The sequence below is a fragment of the Hyla sarda genome, chromosome 1 (genome assembly GCF_029499605.1).
Source record: "Hyla sarda isolate aHylSar1 chromosome 1, aHylSar1.hap1, whole genome shotgun sequence".
Lineage (NCBI taxonomy): Eukaryota > Metazoa > Chordata > Amphibia > Anura > Hylidae > Hyla > Hyla sarda.
Genome location: NC_079189.1, coordinates 580,558,911 through 580,566,042, shown reverse-complemented (window position 1 = coordinate 580,566,042; position 7,132 = coordinate 580,558,911). Strand labels below are relative to the sequence as shown.

Genomic DNA, 7,132 nt, shown 5'->3' with positions numbered 1-7,132 from the left:
ACACGTTGGAGATGCCATCCTTTGGTGACTAGTGTGATTGTGGAGCGATGTTTTTAATGCCTGGTCAAAAATAAAGAAGGAAATATTTTATACCTCACTGACTGGATCTGAAATACTGTTGCCCAGCTGGAGTTGAACTGCAAGGAGCATGTGGTTATGGTGACCTATAATATTATATTTTGTTAGGACTCCTGTAACCATAGGGCAAGTTGTGCACCTGCATCAGTCCCTTTTGATACAGTGAAAGAGCCCAATCGATCCTGAGGGGCAGATGTTGCAGGCATCATGTTGCATCCATAGTACGACCCCTGGGGACAATCTCTGTGGCAAGCACTCTAGGAGTCTCTAGGAGTCATCCATAGGAGAAAGATGATTTTACCTCTTTTCTTTTTAAAATAATAGTTGCTATGAAAACATTCAACAAAGTTCCATGGAAAGTTACCTAAAACTGAATCATGTCCTCTAGTCATTTGGACTTTGAGCAATATCATCTGTTGAGATCCTGAATTAATAGGTCATTTTGGAAGAACCCTGTTACTGACATATGCTATGTGTTATGACTTTAAATGAGTGGTGTGAGATATTTAGGGCTTAAGCACAATGCCACAGGTCTAGGGGAGCACAGCAGAATAACAGAGATCTGGGGGAGCACAGGAGAAGAAAAGAGGTCTGGGGGAGAACAGCAGAAGAACAAAGATCTGGGGGAGCATAGCACAAGAACAGAGATCTGGGGAGCACAGCAGAAGAACAGAGGTCTGGGGGAGCACAGCACACGAACAGAAATCTGGGGAGCACAGCACAAGAACAGAGGTCTGGGGGAGCACAGCAGAAGAACAGAGATCTGGGAGAGCACAGCAGAAGAACAGAGGTCTGGGGGAGCACAGCACAAGAACAGAGGTCTGGGGGAGCACAGCACAAGAACAGAGGTCTGGGGGAACACAGTAGAAGAACAGAGGTCTGGGGGAGCACAGCAGAAGAACGGAGATCTGGAGATCTTAACCCCTTAAGGACGCAGGGTTTTTCAGTTTTTGCATTTTCGTTTTTTCCTCCTTACCTTTTAAAAATCATAACCCTTTCAATTTTCCACATGAAAATCCATATTATGGCTTATTTTTTGCGTCACCAAATCTACTTTGCAGTGACATTAGTAATTTTATCCAAAAATCCACGGCGAAACGGGAAAAAGAAATAATCGTGCGACAAAATCAAAGAAAAAACGTCATTTTGTAACTTTTGGGGCTTCCGTTTCTACGCAGTGCATATTTGGTAAAAATGACACGTTATCATTATTCTGAAGGTCCATACGGTTAAAATGATACCCTACTTATATAGGTTTGGTTTTGTCGTACTTCTGGAAAAAATCATAACTACACGCAGGAAAATTTATACGTTTAAAAATGTCCTTCTGACCCCTATAACTTTTTTATTTTTCCACATACAGGGCGGTATGAGGGCTCGTTTTCGGCGCTGTGATCTGAAATTTTTATCGGTACCATTTTTTTAAAATCTGACTTTTTGATCACTTTTTATTCATTTTTTACTGGTATAAAAAGTGACCAAAAATACGCTTTTTTGGAATTTTTTTACGTGTACGCCATTGACCGTGCGGTTTAACAATATATTTTTATACTTCGGACATTTAAGCAGACGGCGATATCATATATGTTTATTTTTATGTACACTGTTTTATTTTTATGGGAAAAGGGGGGTGATTCAAACTTTTATTAGGGAAGGGGTTAAATGATCTTTAGTTACACTTTTTTTTAACTTTATTTTTGCAATGTTATAGCTCCCATAGGGACCTATAGTGATCAGTGTTATCGGCGCTTGACTGCTCCAGCCCTGATCTCAGGCACGGAGCAGTCATTCGCCGATCGGACACCGAGGAAGCAGGTGAGGGCCCTCCCGGTGTCCTGTAAGCTGTTTGGGACGCCGCGATTTCATCGCGGCTGTCCCGAACAGCCTGACTGAGCAGCTGGGATACTTTCACTTTCACTTCAGACGCGGTGGTCAGCTTTGATCGCCGCATCTGAAGGGTTAATACAGGGCATCACCACGATCGGTGATGTCCTGTATTAGCTGCGGGTCCCAGCCATTGATGACCCCGCGGCATATCACAGGAGCCAGCGGAGGACGTAAATATACATCCTTCGTCGTTAAGGGGTTAAATATTTTTGTTACTTTTCTATTTTTTTCATTTCCTTTAATTTTTTAGTCCAGATCCACGAAAGGTAGGGGGAGGGGAGGGGGGAGGAGGACGGGGAAGCTCCAGCTCCACTTGGAAGTGAAAAAATTCCTTTATTGACTATCCATAAATTAAGAAAAAGGTAAAAAAGTGCAAAACAAAATCAAACGTGCATGGTGAGTTAAAATCTCACGTCCACCGACGCGTTTCGGGCTGTCAAAAGCCCTTAATCCTGGATTAGGATTAACCATCAGGATGGGCCAACACTGTCTAATCTGTAGGACTGTACCATCTTCCAATTGTGTGTCTAGGTCCTGAATTGAACCTGGTATGCTATCTTTATCATTTCTTATTTTCTTTGTACATGTGTAGGGACTATGTCACACTGCTCTGTATATATATATTTTTTGATAAATGGTGGATCTTATCTTTACAGCTTTTTGGGATCATCTATATCCTATTAATTTAGCTCTGTCTGAACTATACTGGGATCATCTCGCTTTTCTGTTATTCCATTGTGAACTTAATACAGAGGTACTTGATCTTTTTCTTTTTGTACATGCCTATATTTGAGAATCTTCAACAGTAACCCGATTGGTATATATATTTTTCTGTTTTTGTTACAGTTTTCTTCGGCCCTAAGCTGGTATCGCTTTGGAAGGGGCCGTTCTTATCAAATAATGGACTGATTTATACACATTTGCTTAATGAACTCAGCTTGTATGCTTGACTGTTATTATCTTTTGACAGTCGTGACCCACTCAACTGTGTCTTAGCATTATTTGATTTAACTCTACTACGGTACATTATCTGCAATTCTTGATATTTATATGATTTAATTTTTTCTCCTCCATTCCCTGATGAACCCTAGTCATTAGCTAAGGGAGAAACGCGTTGGAAAGGGAGCACGAGATGCTATACAAACCTGTTGTGTTGATGAATTCTTTATAAAGGAATGTTCATATTACCCAACCCCTGTCCACACTTATTGACTAGTGAGGGCAAGGATATTAGACTAGGTAGGGCTCTTTATTGAGTAGGGGTTCACCTGTACCCTTTACCCCTTCCCTACCTTACCTGTGATTTGTGTCCCTTATTTGGTTGAAAGACACAATGTTGTACTGTTTTTGAAAATATTTATATGTCTCTATGTCTAAATTTATCTGTCATTTAATAAAGTTTAGTTTTATATATCTAGGCCCAAAAATATTAGCACAATGTGAAAGCAAGTGGATCTGGCGTTTGAACTCCTTACAACCACAAGGGTTAAATGAGGTATTGCCATTCTCCCCATTTCTCTGACCACCTGACGTCTTTCTCAGCAGCTTTTGCTTTTTAATTATTTTAATGGGTTTTATGTACTAATAAACTTTTTCCCAATTTTTCCCCTTTTTCATTTCAGTGGTGTTACATCATCGCGTGACCAATAGCCCCCCTTTTTTTGGAATCCTGGGATCCTATATGCGGACTATTAACAAGATTTATGAATGTTATGGGGACTGACATATGGGGTAGACATTGTACCTTATCTTGATTGGATATAATGTATGGATTTAATCTTGCTGTCGTTAATTATTTATTTTAGTGTGAGAGATCTTATGTAGTCTTCCTCTTTTTCTTTTTCCTTTTTCTTTTCTCTGTTTTCCCCGTCCTCCCTTCCCTTTCCCCCCCCTTTTTTCCCCTTTCCCCCTCCCCCTTCTCCCCTTCCTCTCTTTCCCCTGCCCTCCCCCCTCTCCCCTTTTCCCCTGTTTCTCCTTCCCCTCCCCTCCTCCTCCTTTCCCTTCCCTCCTTCCTTTCTGTTCCCCCCCATCCTCTCTTTTTCCTTTCCCCCCCCCTTTCCCCCCCCCATTTTTTCACCTTCCCCCTCCCTTTTTCCCTTCCCCCCCCCCTCTTTCCCTCCTCCTCTCGCTACGCCTTTTTTATACATTTCCTTGTATTCCATTCAATTTTTTCATTTTTCTAATTCTTATTTGTTTTTCACCATTCACGTTTTTTGTGTATCACTTGATATTTGGGTATGTAGATACCCTTATATATATATATTTTCACTTTTTTCACTATCGCTATGAGTGTATTTTTGTAGGTGCAAATATGGGCTCATGCACATATACACTCATCTTTATATATATAATTTTGCACTGTATTTATTATTCACTATACAATTTTCATCTTTTTAATTGATTGATGTATGAATTAATTTTTATTATTACAACAATTTTTATTACATTTATGATTATAAACTTTTATATAATTTTCACATTTTCTTTATAAATGTTTTTTATGCATATATATAATTATGCATACATTACATATATATTTCTTTATATTGCACTTGCACTTTACAGTAGTATTAATTTATTACTTCCCCTTTTTTTTACTATTTATTTTATATCATCATTCACTTCTCATATTATATATTAAACACAGTATCACATTTTATGTGTATGGATATGCATTATTATTAATGCTCCCCTCTTCTATGGCACTATAACCATTTTGCACAGTTACACCTTATTACCACTATTAACATCTAATTAATATTCACAATTTTTATTCACAATTATAATACTAGTATTCTTTCACACTAATTATTATTTATTAATATAATAATTTTTATTGTTATTTTGAATACATATATATATATAGCAATATATTTTTTTATAATATATATTTTTTTTTAATGTTTATCTATGAATTTATCAATCATGACAGCAAATTAATAATAACCCTTCTATTTAATGATGAATGTTATATACCCCCATTGAGAGTTTCCTATGTTAGTGTATATGAAGCTTAAGTCTATCAAATGCTGGATCTCTTGGTCTGCCTGGACATGACGGCTCCGCCCAATTTTGGGTTCGGGGCCGTCGGGGTTAATGCTGATCAATAGACCCAGTATGTTCATGTCTGCTGTGCCCATGAGTGCGGTCCGGGGGACGGCGCTCTTCCGGGTCTGTGTCTGTAGGGCCGGTCATGTGATGCGGTCATGCGACCGCGTCATGTGATCTGGCGTGTGACGCGGACTCCGGAAGTGGCGTCGCCCGGCCGAGGCTGCACTCTATGCGCCGACCATAGCAGACAGACAGGTGATTCCTCTAAAGGTAATTTTATGGCAAATTCTGATTGGTGGACACCACCTTAAATAGGATTGCTTGCTGAGTTAACGCCACCCCCAGGACGAAGGACTCGCCGAAAGTGCGTTGGGGTGGCGTTGCTCCAGCAGACCCTGTTAGGAACTGGATGTTACAGTTTGGTATGCCTATTGTCCTCACTGTGTGCATTGTACTGTATGATAATTAGAGCATTGTTGTGCCTATATATGTGCTGTTAATGCACACATGTGTGACCATGCACCATGTTACTTTTCCTTATATAACTTATTAATGTGGATCTGTCTGTGAGCAACGCCTTTGTCTTTCCACTTTGTGGATGCTTCTCCCTATCTGTGATTTTAAATTAATTAATTTTTAATGTATATTTAATAAAGTTATATAATTTTTACATTATAAGTGTCTCCATTCTCTTTTTCTGCTATGAGGGATGATGCCGGCATCGCTCAGATGCCCGCGGTTATGCTCAGGATGTAAATGTACGTCCTGGTGCGTTAAGTACCACGTCACCAGGACGTACATTTACGTCCTGCGTCGTTAAGGGGTTAAACTCTTCAATTGACATCTCAAAAATATCTTTAATCTCTTCAATTGTGACACCATATGGTCTCCCGACCCTGCTGCCACATTCAGACTCTGTCATTCTGCCGCTCTGTCATTACGCCTGTAATCTGCATGTCATACTGAATAACAGTATATTTCACTAACCCAGCACACTCCCTATGCTTGTTACTGCAAGGCAGAGTGTTCTACACCCCTATTGAGGCTCTCCGGCCCTCTGAACCGGTAAATAGCTGTTTTTAATAGCGATTCACCGTGAATATATTCTGATCGAACATAATTTTTTCGGAAAATTAGGTGATTTGGCCGAATCGAATTTTTGAAAGATTCAGCCATTTCTAATTACCAGGCGTCCCCCATTGCAGAGATAAACAGGCCACCATTAAGTTGCCCTTTGGCCAATATCTTACATCTACGGAAAATGAATTGTACCTACAAGTCCGACTTGCGTCACCTATGAATATTACCATGGCCGGCCCTAATGAATCACTGTCTATCAATACTTACGTGTAATTGAGGTTAGTAATAATAAACATTTCAAATTTGTATTTTGCAGGTAGAGCCGCACTGTCTTGTCCTTACTACACGCAAAAGGAAGCTGACATAGTAGCAGATATCAAAGTGCTTTATTATTACTCCTTGTCTTGTTTCCTGCAATAAAATTTTGCAATTGGCATTTTCTTCCAGCGCCGGCCAAACACCTTTGGACTATGTCTTCTTACTACTCTGCGACTATCTAGACGTCTATATACTGGTAATCAACACTATTTACTTAAATACTGTGATAAAGGGATTGTAAAATGATAAGTTTATTCCAACTTTTTGGGAAATGGCTACTTTCTCCCGTAAAGGGTGCATTTAGATTTACAAATGGCCGTTGAATGCAATGTAGCCACATTTTTTCCTAATATATCTTTATAGTGGTCTGAGCTCTGTTTGTCTGATACAGAGCACCAAAACCCCTGCATAAACAAAGAAAGACAACATGCTAGATGCCTACAGTGCTATTATTGAGACCCGTGTTTCCCAACCAGTGTGCCTCCATGCTGAGAGTTGTAGTTTTGCAACAGATGGAGGCGCACTGGTTGGGAAACATTGATATAAATGAAATACAGTAATCTCCTAAACTTTCTTTAGTGGTGACTACATGTAATATACAGTAAAAAGTATTTATGAAGCCTTTTACTCAGTTTTTTTGGGGGTAAATGTGTTGCAATATTTTTCAACTTTTTGTGCGACTCTTGTGTGTTTTTGTTTTTTGCTGTGGTAGACGTGT

The 7,132-nt window shown here is 39.5% G+C and overlaps 1 long non-coding RNA gene across 2 annotated transcripts; it reads left to right on the top strand.

Annotated features, from left to right (window-relative positions):
• The first annotated feature begins 3,382 nt into the window (after positions 1-3,382).
• On the top strand, positions 3,383-6,548 carry LOC130311923 (uncharacterized). 2 transcript variants are annotated; one of them, XR_008860187.1, is made up of 3 exons: positions 3,383-3,460; positions 3,588-3,696; positions 6,413-6,548. It is a non-coding gene; the product is annotated as an uncharacterized LOC130311923 (long non-coding RNA). The 2 variants fall into 2 exon arrangements; XR_008860194.1 differs by having other exon boundaries at positions 3,588-3,730; positions 6,413-6,545.
• Positions 6,549-7,132: the final 584 nt, after the last annotated feature.